Source organism: Neofelis nebulosa, chromosome 8 (genome assembly GCF_028018385.1).
Source record: "Neofelis nebulosa isolate mNeoNeb1 chromosome 8, mNeoNeb1.pri, whole genome shotgun sequence".
Classification (NCBI taxonomy): Eukaryota; Metazoa; Chordata; class Mammalia; order Carnivora; family Felidae; genus Neofelis; species Neofelis nebulosa.
The window spans coordinates 21,240,136-21,258,837 of NC_080789.1; the positions used below are offsets into that span (position 1 = coordinate 21,240,136).

General features: G+C 38.8%; 1 protein-coding gene and 1 long non-coding RNA gene across 3 annotated transcripts in view; one reads left to right on the top strand and one right to left on the bottom strand.

The window, feature by feature from the left end:
* The window catches only part of NR1H4 (nuclear receptor subfamily 1 group H member 4), a 75,329-nt gene extending 57,811 nt beyond the window's left edge, over positions 1-17,518 (bottom strand). The window contains exon 1 of one of the 2 annotated variants that reach the window (XM_058741655.1): positions 17,144-17,518. The gene's annotated coding sequence lies outside the window, so the exon portion shown is untranslated. The remainder of the gene's footprint in view (positions 1-17,143) is intronic. The other variant, XM_058741656.1, reaches the window with a different exon arrangement.
* The window catches only part of LOC131519024 (uncharacterized), a 37,053-nt gene continuing 33,841 nt past the window's right edge, over positions 15,491-18,702 (top strand). The window contains exon 1 of the long non-coding RNA XR_009265415.1: positions 15,491-15,608. This is a non-coding gene — a long non-coding RNA (uncharacterized LOC131519024). The remainder of the gene's footprint in view (positions 15,609-18,702) is intronic.

Consider the following 18,702-nt stretch of genomic DNA (forward strand, 5'->3'; position numbering starts at 1 on the left):
TTCCTTCCTTCCACTATGTTTCCTACTTTCCTGAAGAGATAACTTGAAAGGTCAAGTAATGAAAAGTTATACAATCAGAATTTCTTTTCCAAGGCTGTTTTCTAAGGATGATTTTTTTAGACCTTTTTATCATGTCTCTACTAAGAAATCATTTTGTTTACAAATAAATATTTACATTTGCTATTCAGGAAGAACATATAGAGTTTCTGTTGGACAAATTTATTTCATTATAATGTCCCTACTATTTATGTCTCTATTTCTTTCTCTTTCACTCAGCAGAATGTTCCAGTTCAAGCAGAAGTGAGTTTCAGATACACTAGGCTTCTGGTAAGGTAGTCTACCAGACTATGCTGATGCATTCATTTATTTATTCATGCTTGCAAAAAACATTTACTGAGGATTTATTCTGCATTAAGCTCTGGGCTGGATCTTTGGCGCTAAAATGGTAAAAGAAAAAAAAAGTATCCACGATCTATGACATCAAGCTTAATAAAGAGATTAAAAATAATCACACATCGGGGCACCTACGTGGCTCAGTTGGTTAGGTATCCAACTTTGGCTCAGGTCATGATCTTACAGTTACTGAGTTTGGGCCCCGCATCTGGCTCTGCACTGACAATGTGAAGCCTGCTTGGTATTTTCTGTCTCTCTCTGTCTGCCTCTCCTCCACTCTCTCATACACGTTTGTTCTCTCTCTCTCTCAAAATAAATAAATAAACTTAAAAAAATCACACATATACACAGACAACTACAGATTGTCATGAAAGCTGGTGATAAAGCCTAAGATCAGTATGCTCTAAAAGAGAGGTTGGGGCATGAAAAGGTGCCAAGATAGGGAAGTAACTGATGAAGAAGTGGTTTCAAGGGCAATTTTTATAGAGGGGGTGGCTGTAGAGGCAAGAAAGAGAGAGAACCTCCTGCTACAGGATACAAAGCCCACTGTGGGAATGCAGACAAATCTGGGTCCATCTGGTGAACCAATGGCATGGCCCTACCAGAATCTACTCTCCAGAAAGCTAAGGGACCTGTTGGGGGGGAAAAACCCATTCTAAAGTCAGAGGGAGCCAGGAACCTTCATCCTAAAGCAAACCTTAGTCATTTCAGAAATGTGTAATTCTCAATGTAGCACGGTTTGGCCAAACCACACTGGATTCAAAAGGCCTTCCTGCCACCCTAAGGTGAGAGGGAAGGCTATAAATAAAAATGAAATCTAGAAGCATTGAAGTATAAAATAGAGGTAGATCCTTCCAACAGAATGCAACAAGTAGGAGAGACTACTCATCCTCATGCAACTCTGGCACATATCACAGTGGAACTTTGACCCCAAGAGGACCAGGGCCTTTCTGGGGCAATGTGAAATAGCAGCAGCACCATAGGTATCACCATAACCCATGGAGAAGGAGAGGAACTGTGACTGCTGGTTGGGCACTACTCTTACTCATGGACACAAGAGGTAATGGAAGAGACAGCCAGAACAAACCTGATCATGAACAAACATGAGGAGACCCTAAGGCACTTCTGAAATACTTGGACTCTGATAGAAAGCTGAAGGTCCTGAGTAATAAACCAGTAAAAGATGAGTTGTCATTATTTATAAGACCTCATTCATACTAACAAGCCAGTTGTGGACTAGGAAAATTCAACTTTTAATATGTGTGTATGAATTGTTTAGGTAATATTCACTGTGTATATATTAATATATAAATTAATTGTGTATAATCATTATGTATATGTGTCTGCATATTGTATAATAAATGGATTGAAAAGCCTCCCCAAAATTCAAGCAGCTATTCTTCTAGATAGAGTTCCTCCTCTGGAATAGGAAATTCCACAGTTTCCTTCCCATAATAGTTTTTAGGAACCCACAATATAGAGTTAGGAATTTCTCCTAATTTTCAATCCAAATGTATACTCTGTAATAACATAAGACCCTTTTCCTCTGGTCTTTAAAAAAAGGGGGGGAGATTTTAGTTCTTTGACTCTTCCCTTACATTTCCCTCTGTGCTATGTTTTTCTCATATTTGTCTTTTTCAGCTTTCAGTCATGTTCATCAAGCTCCCTCATACCACATGATAGCTCTGTAATATTTCCCAGGTATACTCATCTTTATTTTGGATTCTTATATTTTCCTTCTTATATTTTACTCTGTATGTTCATATAAACTTGGTATCTTTACTTCAAGTGCCTGGCACATAATAGGCCCTCAAGAAATGTTGGCTCAATTAAATGATCTGTATTAATTGCTTCTCCCACTTAGTTCCGCCAAATTCCCTGCCATTTGGCACGCTCTTCCTGGAGAAATGGTACAAGATAAGGAAGAGGTTCTCCTATTATTAGCACAAAGGACATAATTTGTCAATCTCTCACCCAAATGAAAGTCCAATTCCCCAAATTCTGTAGCACTTGAGTTATTATCCCTGGCTGGAGATCCACAATATGGGTGCCCCTGAGTAGCTAACAAGAGAGCCCTCTAGAATCTGGAAACAGTTGGCAGAGTCTGCTCAAACCAGATTTGTTGGGTTTATGATTCCTCAAGGGACTTAAAGAAAAGGACACTCTTTAATTTTTGAAATGGTAATGCAAGCATGTGGTAAGCAATTCAAACAGTACACTGAAAAATTAGTCTTCCTTCTAGCTCTGTTACCCATTTCCGTTACCAAATTCAACTACAATGGCCAGTTTCCTGTGTATCCTTCCAACACTACACCCACTCTTAGCATAAAGCACCCTTAAACAGTGCCTTAAATCAGGGTTTGGCAAACTATTGCTCACAGGCTAACACTGGTCTGCCATCTGTTTTTATACAGCCTGCAAGCTAACAATGGTACTATACTTTTGGATGGTTGAAAAAAATCAAAAGAAGGATATTTCATAAGACATAAAACTTATATGAAACTCAAACATAACTGTTCATAAAGTGTAAGTGGCACATAGTCACATCCATTTGTTTATGGAGTATCTATGGCTTCTTTCCCCCAGAAAAGAAGTTGGGTAGTTGCAACACATACTGTATGGCCCACAAAGCTAAAAACATGTATTATCTAGCCCTGTGCAGAAGTTTGTTAATCCCTGCCTTAAACAAATAACAAAATAAGAAATCTTTTTAAGTAAGTAAATATAGGCAAACTATGAATAAACGTAATGATTGCCTTGGGGGTATAAACTCACTTATATACATCTCATAATAGTACGGTCTTCTTAGCAGCTCATTACTAGGACTGGAGACTTTAGCCTTACCTGGTTTGTCACGTAATGAGCATCTACCATGTCCCAAGCGTTTGACAATTGTTTCCACATATATTATTTCTTTAATTAGGGTTACTTCTATGTCCTCCTTTCTGTAATATTTTCCACCCCCTTGTTAGGGGAAGAATTGCAATGGAAAGCCTAAGTCCCAGGAGACCCCACACCTTAGCTCTGCAGTCTTTTTTCCCCTCAAAACCTCCCTTCCATAGAAGGAGTCATATTTGTAGGTTGAGAATAAGCAATGAGTATTCTTTACACTAGTGGCCCCAGAATAGTTTTTGTTCATTTATCCCATATAAAATGGTTGAAAAACAATATACTCCATCAACACATTTTTTGGTTTATATCCATAGTTTTTCACTTAAAAGTTGCAAAAAAGTTAACTTCTGACATATCATAAAAATTGACATTTTATGTGTTATTACATTATTCTCAACCCTATTCAATTACTCTTAAATCTACTCTTAAATACCACACCAACTTAATATCTTCCCTTATCCTTCAAAGAAACACTCCCTTATCCTAAAAAGTGTTAACATCTGGAAAAAATTTTTTTATCATTCCTGTTCCTCTCTGAGTTCACATTTCATTCCACTAGACTGCAGAATCTTACTCCAGCATAGCACATTTTAATGATTGGATGTCTATAATTGATTATCATATCATACTTTTCTGTAACTAAAACATGCACATAAATATGAATTTAAAAAGTCTAGTGAGCTTAAGATTTTTAATGTTTAAATAATAAATATTCTGGATTGAGTTTATTACTAATTATTATCAGTGTCCATTTCATCAAAACTATACTTTGCCCATTAGGCTTTCTCTACAAATAGCATGGATCTTTCTCCTTGGAGCTAAAGAGCACAGCTAGAGAAAGTCTGTTGTGGATGAATGAGCATGCAGATGAGAAAGGAAGTCACCACAGTCAGGCACCAGCCACACAGCCAGCAATGACTAAGCACAGCATTAAAAGAACACCTCCTTGGGGCGCCTGGGTGGCTCAGTCGGTTAAGCGTCCGTCCGACTTCAGCTCAGGTCACGATATCACACTCCGTGAGTTTGAGCCCCGCGTCGGGCTCTGGGCTGATGGCTCAGAGCCTGGAGCCTGCTTCCAATTCTGTGTCTCCCTCTCTCTCTGCCCCTCCCCCGTTCATGCTCTGTCTCTCTCTGTCTCAAAAATAAATTAAAAAAAATTTTTTTTAATTAAAAAAAAATAAAAGAACACCTCCTTAGAAATACAGTTAAAGGTTCTGTTTAAATACTGAACTTTAAGAAACTATAGACAGAGAACCTAAAAATTCTCTGGAGTTAGTAATAAAAATGCAGATCACAGAAAGCCATTATTTCTAGATAAATTCATGTGTGTGTTAATACACAAAGGATTGAATTTAGAATCAGAGCAAAGAAAGAAAGATGTCTGAATTTGCACACAGACTTCCCTACCTTTCTGTTTTCCTGAAAAGTTAACATTTATTTTTAAATGAAAGTATTTTTAAAATAAAAGAGCCATTGCAGAAAATTCAGACAATACAAAAAAGCATTTGAAAATGCCAAATTGCATTCTATAATCTTTTTTTAATCTACACTCCCAGCAGCATTCAGTAAGAGTGCCTGCCTTTCTCAGCACACCTTCCTTCAACAATCTTCGCTAACCTGATAGGTGACAAATCCTATCTCACTGTATTAAATTGCATTTCTTTGATTATTAGTAAAGTTAAAAAAAACTTTACATCTTTTTTTCTTTTTACTTCTTTGTTTTGAGAGAGAGAGAGAGAGAGAGAGAGAGACAGAGAGGGCATGTGCCCATGAGCTTGGGAGGGGCAGAGAGAGAGGGAGACAGAATCCCAAGGAGTCTCCATGCTTTCAGTACAGAACCCAACACAGGACTTGATCCTGTAATGCCTGAAGTTCCAAAACCTCCCACAAAAGACCACCAGAGTCATAAGTCAAAGCCAAGCGGCAAGGGTCGTTTATTGCAGGTTCGAACCTGGTCCTCTGCGCACTCGTCGCCGGTGACACAAGAGGCCACGATTAGGGTTGGTATAGTGTTTTTATAGACAGAGACAAATAGCACAGGGGAGGTTTTTACTTGTGGCGGGAGGAAGAAAGGGGGAAGGGGGTAGGTGAGGAATGTGCTAAGCAAGCAGGTTTACAGAAGCGAGAAATGCCGGTTAGTTTGTATACAATCACTCATTCCATTACATATCAGACTACATTTAGGAAGTTTTACAGCCCATTCTACAGCGGGTTACAATCAGGAAAGGTCTCACAATGCTCATAGCAAACAGCAAGCAAAACAGACTTCTCAGCAATTGTATTTCTTATCAAAGATCCAAAATAAGCAGAAAAGAGAACCTAGCTTTAAACTAAGGCAGGGCTGTCATTTGGATTCAAAGCTGTTCCTTTCAATCCCACAAACTGTGAGATCATGACCTGAGATGAAATCAAGAGTTGGATGCTTAACAGACTGAGCCACCCAGGCACACTTTTACATCTTTTTTGTCTATATGTGATAGTTTCTTTCCATTTTCTGTTTATGTTCTTTGTCATTTTTCTATGTAAGTGTTCATCTTTTTTGTTGACTTATAAGAGTTCTTTGCATATTGAATGTATTCCTATTCTGGAATATCTGGAATATTTACTACAAACATTTTTATTTCCTTTTAATTATCTTCACCTGAAAAGTTTTTCCGTTGTATGTGGTTAAATATATCAGATTTTTTAAGCTTATTTTTATTGCTTTTTATTTTTAAGTTTATGGTACAAGGTGAGTTTTCTCAGAATTGTTTGTTAAATACTTTTTCCCACTGATCTATGCTCCTTTTACTGACTCTAAATTTAGTTTCCCATTGATCTCACAGTTCTATCTTGTACCAATATCATCCTTCCCTATTAAGTTTCATTCTTTTTCAGTATTTCCTAAGATACTCTCATCTTTTTATTCTCTGTAGTAAATAATCATATCTTGTGTCACATTCTTTTTCTAAAAAGTTTCTTTAGGAGTTTGAGATGGTACCAAACCTATATATTTAGGTAGGAGGATTTACCTCTTTATAATATGCAATTTGCTTTTCACGGGCAAGTATGTCTCTATTTACTCAAATGTGCTCTTATAGCTCTCAGTTTTGTAGATTTTTTTCCATGTATGCCCCAATGTCTCCATGGACACTCCTCTGTCATTTATCTTTCTCCTCCTCATGTGGTAATTAATGAGTTAGCTACATCTGTCATCTTCCCCACTGTAGCACAGGATTGTAAATTCGAAGAAGGCTGGAGTCACAACTTATATTTCTTTTGTGCCCTCCTATCACACCTGGTAGTGCTACACATACACAGAAGCAACAGCTGTGGTCTAACAGAGAATAGGGATGAGACGTGAGATTAGGATGGAGAACTATGCTGACCTTCCCTAGCTTCATGTATGACCTGGGACTATTCACTTAACACTTCCTTCCCCATACTACACTCTGAGCTTCAGGTGAATGAAAACTTAAAAGTCTAAATTATAGGGCTGCTGTAGAGATTAAAAGGTAACCCTTCATAAGTGTTTACATATATGTATAGGTGACATGTACACAAATGTTCACTGCATTGTTTCCAATAGTAAAAAATTGGAAACAGCATATATGTCCATCAACAAGACAATGGACAATAAATAGTACATGTATAATGCAGTAAGTATATTCCTAAATGCTATACAACACTTAAAGCGAATGAACTAGGACTATCCATATGTATTCATATGGATCAAACTTAAAACATCTTGAGCAAAAGAATCAGGTTACAGAAAAATACAGTTTGATAAATGCATATAAGTTTAAAGATACGCAAACAATGCTCTATATTACCATCGATACTCTAATGCAGGGGTCAGTAAACTAGGATTCATGAGCCAAATGCAGCCTGCCAAAGATCAAATTTGCCCTTTTGTTTACATATGTCTGTGGCTGTCTTCATGCAACAATAGCAGAGTTAAGTAGTTTTGACACAGTCCATATGGCCTGCAAAGCCTAAAATATTCACTATCTGGCCTTTATAGAAAACACTTGTGATCCCTGCTGTAACCTCTAGAGACACGTATGGAAGTGTTGAATCCACATTCAGAACAGTGGCACAGAAAGACTGGGTGGGTACATAAGGGAATTTCCACAGCATCTATAATACTCTCCTTAAGCTGGAGGGTATATACAAGGAGGCTGATGATATTACTCAATTTTTTGCATAGGGGAAATATTTCATAATGAAAAAAGACTGAATGAAACCATGTATGTGAAAAACTTCCTCATCTATGAAGTTACACAAGTTCATACAGGATTCTATCATTCTTAAGGCTCTGAGGAGAAAGTATTCCTTTCCGTAAAATGTTTGGGGACTCTGTGTCAGTGTGGAACTAGTGGAAATGCTGAGCAACACAATGAGATCTATGTTCAAGAGTACTCTAATGAGAAGGTGGCATGGGCAGGGTAAGCAGTAAAAGGAGGAAATGTGCTGCTGAAGTAAGATGACTTTATGCTTAGCACAGTGGTGTCTGGATGGATGGAAAGGAAGAGACTTGAATAGAGCAGATATAAAGGAGGAGCCAGGACAGAAAGAAGCCTAATGATTCAAAGTTTAAGCCTTGAATATTTGTGGGAGCAGGGATAAAATGTTTATTTTACTTTATGTTTATTTGTATGGTGCTGCAACCTAAGTCTTAACTTAAGGACCCAGGAATAGTTTCAGAAATGGTATGCACTGTTTGTTTTTAATGTGATAAGACACATAGTGACTGGTAACTTGGACTCCCACTTTCTAGTTATCAATTTTTACTTGTTTAGATCCTGCGTGTGACAGGAAGTTCATGGTATGTAGAGCTTTTCTGATGCAGCATAAACCATGTGCAAGTAGAGATCTTGGAAAGACCCTGTTCCAATTAAATAGATTTGACTGTGATGTAGAAGAATCTCAGTTTTCAGAAGATGAAGATAAAAACTATTTATGTATGTTGGTTCCCTATGAATTCTACACACCCAAGGACACAGTCCTTGGGGACATTTTTCTCAGATGAACCCAGTTGTTGATGACAAAGTATACCTTTTGTTAAAAATGTAAATCATTCTTAAATAGCAGGGAAAAAGTAAACTTTTTCTAGCTATCATTATTTCATGCCCAGGGGAAACCCTGGATTTAGCCCAAAGTCTGGAAGAATGTTCTTAAGAGAAAGGAGCTCTAACGGAGCTCCTTAAAAAAAAGAGAGAGATTTATCTTTCCAGGAACTTGGTTTTCCCAGAAGCACTCAAACTTAAGTCATTCTTTTCAGGGCAAAAATACAAATTTAATTTAAGGTAAATAGATCTTTCTCAAAGTCCACAGAGATTTATAGGACAATCTGTGGCCAGTACCAACCACAGGTCAGGCAGGATAACTGCAAGTCAGTATGGCCATTGTGACTACATTATTCTGAGAACGATGCCCTATAGGAACCAGACCATATTTATTACTATCAGAGTAGTACATATTTGGGGAGATATAGATTAAAATAATATCTACCATACTATGAGTACTCAGTATGTGGTAGCATCATCCATGCTATGTTATCTCATTTAATCTATAATGAGCCCAACAAATATTAACATACATACTTTATAGATGAGAAAACTGAGGTTCAAAGAGATTAAGCAAATTTTTCAAGCTCACACTGCTAGTAAAAAGCAGAACGGGGACATAAACCCACATCTAGCTCTAAATTCATGCTCTCTCTCATGTACTCTCCCACCAAGACTGTCACTAACCACTTACCAGCCCCTAGTAAGGGTGAATCGGCAGTTCTGCAAGGTCACTTCTGCCTAAGGCAGTCAATGTGTTCATATGCACATATTAATGAAGTAAGCCTATACAGGGCTTGCCCATTATATTGTTTCTTCTTTTGTATTTCTAAAGTACCCACTTAAAGATATATTTCCTTGAGGCATTGTGAACCAAAAATACTTAAGCCAACCAGACCTCGACAGCCCTTTGAGTTTCTGTGCTCTGGAGGTTACACAATGGTGCCTACAGAGTGGCTGAGCTTTGGGGCGCTCCCGGGTGGCTCAGTCGTTTAAGGGTCTGACTTCGGATCAGGTCATGATCTCATGGTGTGTGGGTTCGATCCCCACTTTGGGTTCTGTGCTGAGAGCTCAGAGTCTGGAGCCTGCTTAGGAATCTGTCGTGATCTCATGGTTTGTGGGTTCGATCCCCACTTTGGGTTCTGTGCTGAGAGCTCAGAGTCTGGAGCCTGCTTAAGAATCTGTCTCCCTCTCTCTCTTTGCCCCTCCCCAACTAGCGCTCTGTCTTTCAAAAAATGAAAAAACGTTTAAAGAAATAAAAAAAGTGGCTGAGCTTTATTTCCAGCTGACTATAAAAGTTGAGGCCCTGAGAGCCAGGAACTTGACAGTGAGTACCCTTCCATTCTGTACCTGCTCCCTGCTGGTCTTGCTCAAACTCCAGCCTGGCTTCTCAACTACCTTCACTAGCACTAACCTTCAGGAGTCTTTGATACCACTTGGTACCTCTTCTTGTCACAGTTGTAACTCTGTCTTTGTGTTTGTGGTGAGTGGTTGTCTATCTCCCCCATTGGACCATCAGCTCCAGGAGAACTCACATTGGACCTCCAGTGCCTAGCAGACTGCCAGGTATGTATTAGATACAAAATAAATACTTACTGATTGAATGAATTAGAGGGTGGACAAATAAACTAACTGCACACACATATGAAAAAATGAATAATATACCTTAGTAGATAACCACCTTTAGAGTCCATCTTGTTTGGGCCACAGGACCATTAGTGAATAGAAATGTACAACAGCAACACACATAGAAACTGAAGAAGGATTTTTTTTTAATCACATACAAAACCTGACAACTAAGGCTGCTTTCTCACAATGAAGCCCTCATTAGTGAACTGTATCCATTCTTGTTGGAAATCTCTTAACTATTTTAAATGCGAATTGACCATCCCATAAAATAGTTTTAATAATCCTCCCAAATCTCCTTTTGTTAATTTCTCTTCCCTCAGAATTATCAGAAATAGTTTTGTGTCTTCTTAATGTTTACTCTTCGTAGTCAAGAAAGCTGTCTCTTTTCCTCCATAATCTTCTATAGTCAGAATGGTCAAGAAATTATTTATGCTTTCTCTATTACTGACCTATCATCTATTTTCCCAAATAGTTCATTAGATATCCTAAAATTTTATGATTATTATTTATGTAAATTATTTGTTATTTGTGAAAGTAGACACCATACATTCTTCCATTCTACACTCCATTTTGCAATGTTAGTTTGCCACTACCCCTCAACAGATGAAGTCTATTCTCCAGCCCTCGAACATGAGCTGATCTGGTACCTTTCTTGACAAGTAGAATGGTGAACACAATGCTATGAGACATCTGAGTGAGACCTTAAGAGAACTTTGAGCTTCTTTTCCTCATCTAGGAATGTTGCCCTGAGAGTGGCACACTATGTATAGATGCCCTCAGATACAAAACCTTTAGGACAGAGAAGTCCAGATATCCCAATTGTCCCAGCTGACAGCCACATCAAAACTATAGGCATATTGGGGCGCCTGGGTGGCGCCGTCGGTTAAGCGTCCGACTTCAGCCAGGTCACGATCTCGCGGTCCGTGAGTTCGAGCCCCGCGTCAGGCTCTGGGCTGATGGCTCGGAGCCTGGAGCCTGTTTCCGATTCTGTGTCTCCCTCTCTCTCTGCCCCTCCCCCGTTCATGCTCTGTCTCTCTCTGTCCCAAAAATGAATTAAAAAACGTTGAAAAAAAAAAAAAATTAAAAAAAAAAAAAAAACAACTATAGGCATATTTACAAGGCCGTCTTGGACCTTCCCTTCCAGTTGATCTTGTATCTGAGTAAGTCCCTGCAAAAATGTCAGAGAACCTACTCAGCTGACTCATAGAAATATGAGAATTAATGAATCATTATTCTTTTAAGTCAGTATGCTTTTGGGTAGCTGTTAACAAAGAAAAAAATAACAGATGTAGAAGCAGTACCTGTAAGAGGGAGGATGTAAAAACAACAACACAAAAAGGGCTAAAACATGTGGCCTTGGCTTTGGGATTAAGGGTTGGGCAGAGCCTAGAAGGGCAGTAAGGAGACTGCTTTGGAAATTGGAAGAACAGTGAGAAAATTACTATAAGAAACTGCAAAGGGGATGCATCACTTTTTATAGTCATGAAAAAATTGGCAACACTGTCACCTGTGGTAACTTGGGAGATGGAGTGTTTTCTAATAAACTTGTAGACCTGATTGAGGAGATTTCTAAGGAGTATAATGAATGTGTCAGTTGGTGTTTTTAGCTATACATGATAAGGTCCATAAAGAAAGAGATGAATTAATGAAGGCACTGTTCATTTTCAAGTAGAATTTAAAGTAAAATGATGCATTCAAGACATGCAAAGTTGAAAAGTAAGACTGTTTTGCATTTTTGGTCTCTCCATCTGGCAGAAGATTCTCAAGTAAGAAATGGACAAAGGGTAAATATCAAATCATGGGTGTGGCTGTAAGATCCTTGCTAAGAGTTCAAAAAATTTAAGGAGGTGCCTAATAGATATTCACATCTAGGTAAAAAGGCATTCTAGGTAAACGGGCATAATCCCATTATCTCATAGCATTGTTCCATAATCGCTTGACATGTCCAAAGTAGAAAGAAGTCTGTCTCAAAAAATTATGGATGTAGGTTTTCAGGCACAGAGTGAGTCCTAAAAAGGCTCATAATAAATCCATAAAGTGTTATGCAAATTGCTCTAGTGAGACCAATGCTATCTTGAACCAAAAGCTGATTTTGCATTTTTTCCCATTACTGAATGAAGTCTATTTCATCAAGTCTATTTCATCACCCCTTTAATGAGCTGTTATTATTACAACTTTCTGTGACCAATAGAATTGTTTGACTTCTGAGGCTAAGCCTCAAGAGACCTGTGACTTCTGTTTTCACCCTCTTGGAATGATGGGCTGAGGCCACCATGCCATAAAGAGGCCAGGAATGAAATACTCCAGGAGAAAGAGACTTGGTCATTCCAAGCATCCCAATCAACAGCCAATATCAGAGACTTCAGTCATGGGAGTAAGACCTAGTTTATCTTCCAGTTGAAATCAGTTGCATGATTGAGCCCAGGAAAAACCAGCAGAAGAATCACCTATCCAACCCATAGAATTACAATAAATAATAAATCATTATCTTTTTCAGCCATAAAGTTTTGGGGCAGCTTGTTACACAGTATTAGATAACTGATTAGAATCCCCCAAATGAACAATATGGCATGCTGGCTTTTGTCTCACTGGTATCTAAAGAAAGTGAGTATTTCCTTTAAAGTAATATATTTACTCTTGGGGCACCTGGGTGGCTCAGTCGGCTGAGTGTCCAATTTTGGCTCAGGTCATGATCTCACAGCTTGTGGGTTTGAGCCCCACATCAGACTCAGTGCTGACAGCTCAGAGTCTGGAGCCTGTTTCGGATTCTGTGTCTTCCTCTCTCTCTGCCCCTCCCCTACTTGTACTCTGTCTCTTTCTGTCTCTCAAAACTAAATGTTAAAAAAAATTTTTTTAAATAAATAAAGTAATATATTTACTCTTTAAAAATGGTATCTCAATGTCAAGTTCCAATGTCAATGCCAAGTGAATTCATTTACTCACTTATTTATTCAGCCAATATACATTTATCAACCCTGTGTCAAGCATCAGATATAAAGACAAAAAAAAAAAAAAAAGAAAGAAAGAAAAATCATGATCCTTCAGGAAGCTTAGTATAAACATCAGTCAAGGAAACCCAATTAAAATAGTGTGGGGGCTGCTATGACAGAGGTAAGCATAAGTCCCTTCAGGAACATAAACAAGGACATTCATTTATTCAACATTCATTAATTCTCCACTATGTATCAGACTTTGATTTAGATCTTGGAACTAGAGTGAAAGATGAGAAAGAAAAAAAAATCAGTACATTCTAGAGCAAGAGATGGATAATTTGAAAATAAACAAAAAGTGAGATTTCTACTAATGATAATAAGAAAATAAAGGGGACAAGTGATAGCACGATGGCATCGGACACTGTTTTGGACAGTGGGAACCAGGAAGAGCTCTCTGAAGAGTGGAAATTTAAGCTGAGAAGTGGAGGATAAGCAGCAAAGCTCCAAGGCAGAGTGGTCAGCAAGTTCTGAGAGCCAGGCTCAGGACACTGGAGGACAGCAAAAGCCCAATGAAATGAGTGAGCAAAGGGAGAGAACAGGAGGTGAGGTCTGAGAGAAGACAGCTTTCATACGGCCTTGTTGACTGTGGTAAGCAGTTTGGATTCATTCTAAATGGGAATCACTGGTGGGTGTGAAGCATGTGACTAGGAAATATTTCTGAGGGTGGAGGGCTGCCTCTTGAATTTAATCCTGAGTGGGCACTAGACTAGGAAGAAGGCATGCAGTGGGGATGGCTATAGGAAGGGAAATAGCATGCTGTGTGCAGCATTGCAACAATGCTAGTGGATTCAGCTGGCATCAGTGGGGGAAGAATGACCTACCGCTTCAAGACGTAGTGTCCAGAAAATTGACTATTCCTTTGAGGGAAAAAAAAATTAAAGCTTTGTACCTTGTATCATTCTTACAAATAAGTCTCGGGTGGATTAAAAACTTTAAAATTATAAAACTATTGAGAGAAAATATAGGAAAATACATTCATGACCTTTATGAATGTAGGGATTAAGAAGAATCTATTAAATAATAAATAAGTAGTAAAAGAATAAATTTGACTATGTTAAAAGAAAAAAGAAAGAAATCAAGACACCATAAACAGAGTTAAATTTAGGAAACAAACTGGGAGAAAATGTTTACAGCATAAATAGCAGCCAAAAATTAGTCCAAACCATACATAAATAACTCCTATAAATAAAAATAGAAAGGATAAACAATCCAAGAAAGAAATTGGCAAAGGATATAAAGAGGAAAATTCACCAACAGGAAAACAAAAAGCCAATAAACATACAAAACATCTGAAATTAATTAATTAGAAAAATGCAAATTAATGTAACTAGACAGCATTTCCACCTATCAGATTATCAAAATATTTTGATTATATGTATTTTCACAGACTACTAGTGAGGGCATAGGTTTTAGTCTTTTTGGAGGGCCCTTGAGCACTGTATATTAAAATAAAATACAATTCTAATACTTAAATATGGCTCCTGGATAAACCTTTGCACACATGCACAAGGATGTTCATTGCAACATTGATTCTGTTTAGAGTGGGAAGTAAAATCTCAAAGTTTATTAGAATTTTATCTTGAAAAATAAAAATTAATCAAAATCTATATTACATTCACACATATTAATTTTTAGTCACCAGAACTCTGTTGTAATACTTGGACCTAACAAAGAAAAAATATGTTACTCTTTCTATGCATTATTTCACTTTGCAACCAAGTTGCATTATATTATTAGCACTGTATTGACACAAATTTATAAAAAGGAGAGAGGATAAGAATAGAAGACACTCCTTTATTACAAAAATTGGAAAGGGGCAAAGTGAGGGAGAAACTAACTGCCTGTGGAGGGCACAGGGATTAGAGAATGATAGCGTAGGGAGAGAGAAGAGAAAGATGGGTTGGTATTTTTATGTAGAGACGTTTGCCTTCCCATGCAACTAGGTAACTAAAAACACTCGTATAGTATGTGGCCACATCTCCACTGGCAGGAAATAACACCGCAATAGGAAATAACTGGGAAAAAGAAAATTGGTCCTATTTCTTTCGGCCCCTTCATAATCTATGTTGCTAGGATGTAAGAGGAAAATGAGACTATTAGTGAAATGAAGGGGAAACTCTTCCTATCAAGAAAAGAACACATGCCTTCATGTTTTCCTTTATTCATTCACCTGAGGACAATGTGAGCCTTTTAAAATCTATCACATGGTGATGTGTATTCTCCAGGCTTTCATAACCTGCAGACTCTATGAACCAATAGCAGTGCTGAGCTCCTCTTGGACATCCCTAATCACAGCACCATGGTGGGTTCATGGAGTCTTTAATTAAGATACTCTTAACTGAAATCTCCAACCAGCATTCCCAGACTGACCTCTGGGTTAAAGCAAATAGTGCTGAAACTTTCCACTTCCCCTACTCATGGTGTGGTCACTAGAAAACACCCTACGAGGCTTTGGGAATCTTCACAATTGTGCTGTGGCTAACGCATCACCTCTGTCAGCTGAATTGCTTGCAAGCAGATCCTCCTCCTCTCCCATAATTCCAGATTTCAAGTTTTCCCAGCCTCCAACAATGTCAGGGGGGCAAGGAAAGGACTTTGGAGTCAGAAAGACTCCATGTTCGGGACCTGCTACTTCCTAACCATGTCATCGTGGGTAAGTTATTTGTCTTCTTTCATGAGGCGCCTGGCTAGTTTCAGTTGGTAGAAACGTGATTCTTGAACTCAAGGTTGTGAGTTCTAGCCCCACACTGGGGGTAGAGTTTACTTAAAAAAAAATGAGTTGTCCTCTTTGAGCCTCTGTTTGCTCATCTGAAAAATGAATATAAGACAAAATTCAAGTAGGCTTATTGTGAGATGGGAACAGGCAGTTTTAGTAAAGCCTGTGACCTGTTAGTAGACGCTCAAAGCCAGTTCCGTTACAAACTCATGAACACACACACACGTTTCTTTTCCTTTCCTTACAAAGTACTCAGGGCCTCACAACTATAGGGTGTTCCATTACAATCTGACCAGATTTGGGAGGTGTAGAGGTGTGGGAAGACCAGATTACATTACTTCACCTCTCCGACTATGGTGAGAGGGCAGAGGAGCCTAGAGAAAAACACTGCTGCAAATAGTGAGGAAGGGTCTCAGGACAAGAGTGTGTTGTCCCTGGCTGGTACTTATCAGCTACCTTCAAGTTGCATCAGCCACATTGCAACATTCTCAGCAAAACAGAAAAGTCCACGGTGCAAATGGCATAGGTCCATAATTTGGAGTGGGGCAAGGGGAGCAGTGACTCAAAGATGAAAGTGTCTACCATTTCATAAAATCACAGCTAGAAACCCAGTGATAGTTCCCTCAACATCTTTCTCTACTTCTCTTGTTAATACTGCCGAAGTCCTTCTAAGGCAGTGCCAGTGACACATCAAATATCTTTAAAACTCAGGTGAGTTTCCCAGAGAAAGAATCCAAAGTGAGTCATGTGTATCCCCTCCCCCCTTCTAAATAAAAACTCAGTTAAAAGAAATGATCCAGGCTCACCTTTCAGTTGCTTAATTCACTGTGGCAGTAAGCAGACAAGGAGATGCCTTGTCTGTAGATTCAAACCTTGGACACTTTTAATATCGAAGTTCTTCCCTAACATTTTCCATCTTTTTTCAGTATTTCCATCTGATATTAGTATGATAAATGGAAAGCACGTTTACAACCGAAATCAAAAGAGAAAGCTTTTAAACCTACTCTTCTCCTAGGAAAAACTTTCAATTAAGAATGGCTTAAATATTGTCCTGTCCCTAGGTCCCAAGTCATTTGATATTAGCAATATTCCCAGACTCACAGAAAGATCTGATAAATCACCAAAATAGAGCATAATATACAGGTCAAATTGTCTATGGAATCAGAACAGAAAACATTTCTGAAATTCACGGTCTCTGGTGATTCTCCTGGGTGACCACAATGTTTAAAAGATATCCCTAAATAATTTGTCAATAAGGTAAGCAACTGTTAGACCCATTAACTCCTGCTGTTTTTTGTTTGTTTTTAGTTTCTGTTTCTCTCCCTTCTTGTTTTCAGGATTTTACATCAAACTCTACTAATAGAATTCGTTCATCGACCACACTTCTTAATGTTAAAGAAAAATTTTAAATGATAACTTCCCCTCTGTTGCCTTGAGATAGACACCCCCTCCCAGAGGAATTAGGTACTCACTTGGATTGTCTCAGGTCAGAGATGAACTTTCAAGGCCCTGGGAGGATTCTGAGTCCAGTCTTCCTCCAAATCACAGCAATTCTGCTACAAATGTTCAGAACCTGGGTTTGCATTGGGGTGAGTCCAGGAGACAGTGGGGTGAGGAGGAGGAAGAGGGGAGAGTTCTAGTAAAAGCTGTAGATGATCACAGGCGGCCTTCCGGCTCAGCAGCAACATCTCTTCCTTGGCTCTGTGCCTCATGAACACAGATTAGTCATTAACAATCCTTTCCCTGATAAATGATATAAACATAGAAAGGAACCTTGGGAGAGCCTCGAGATTCCCAGGACAAACTCCCAGAGCTCCAGAGGAGGGAATGGGACCCAGTCGAGGAGCCCTGAGACTTGCCTTTTAAAACATTTCTCCTCAGACTGCCTGCAGGATTCTGAGAACCCAGGTTTCTGCACCAAGGCCTTCAACTGGAACTGTCCTCTCCCCTCCCCCCATCCCCAATTTCTTTTAATAGCTCCACCACCTCCCAGGGACTGAAGTTAGCAACTGAGCCTTCTTGACCCTTCCCTCTCCAGGGCCTCCTATATCAAGTAATAACAGATTCATGTGGATTCTATCTTTGGAATGTCTCTTATTTCCAGCCCACCATGTTCCTCTGCTAATTTGGGCCTACCACAGTCTCCTTCTTGAAGAACGGCACTGGCCTCGTATCTCTTTTCCTCTTTTCTTTCTCTGCTTTCCAAGTTGCATAGCGGCATAAAGTGTGGGCTCTGGTCAGATGCCTACTTGTTTGTCACAGCCTTCAGCAAGACACATAGCCTCTCTGAGTCTTAGCTTCCTCATCTGGAAGATGGAAATGGAGTATCTCATGGGCTGTGGTGAGAATTACTTGCATAGTTAAAAATGTGTAAAATGTTTGAAAAAAAAATGCCAGCAGGCGCACAATAAATTTTAGCCATTATTATTTCTTTGCTTTATCAATTGAACTAATATTGATTGGTTGTCTGCATACCCTGTACCCAGCAAGCACCCTGCTAGATGCTCTTCTAATCAAAAACCCCCAATGGGTTTCCATTGACTACAGAATAATTTTAAAATGCTATGGTTTGACATTTAGAACCCCTTCCACCTTCTGACAATCTAGCCCTAATCTATCTTTCTAGCATTTTCTCACATCCTGTCTCTCCATAGACCTTAACTTCTTGCCTACATATGCCAAGCTCTCAGACCTCCATGCCTTTGCACAAGTTCTTCCTTTTGCTTAAATCACCTTCCTTTCATATCTTCATGTCTGCCAGGCCCACCATAATTGCTGTGTTCTCCCTGAAGCCAACCCCATTCTTCATCTGTCTCTATGCTGCCCACCAAACCCTCCTCACTCTTTATTTGTAGTTCCCTCAATGTCCCTTAATTCTTCCAACCTTGTCTATTAATGTTACCTACTTATCTCTTTTACAAGAACAAAATTTCTAAAGGACAAGGACGGTAGCCAACTTGTGTTTGTATCTGGTCTTAGCATAGTACCTCTCATGGCAAAATGGTTGCATAACTATTTGTTAGCTAAATCA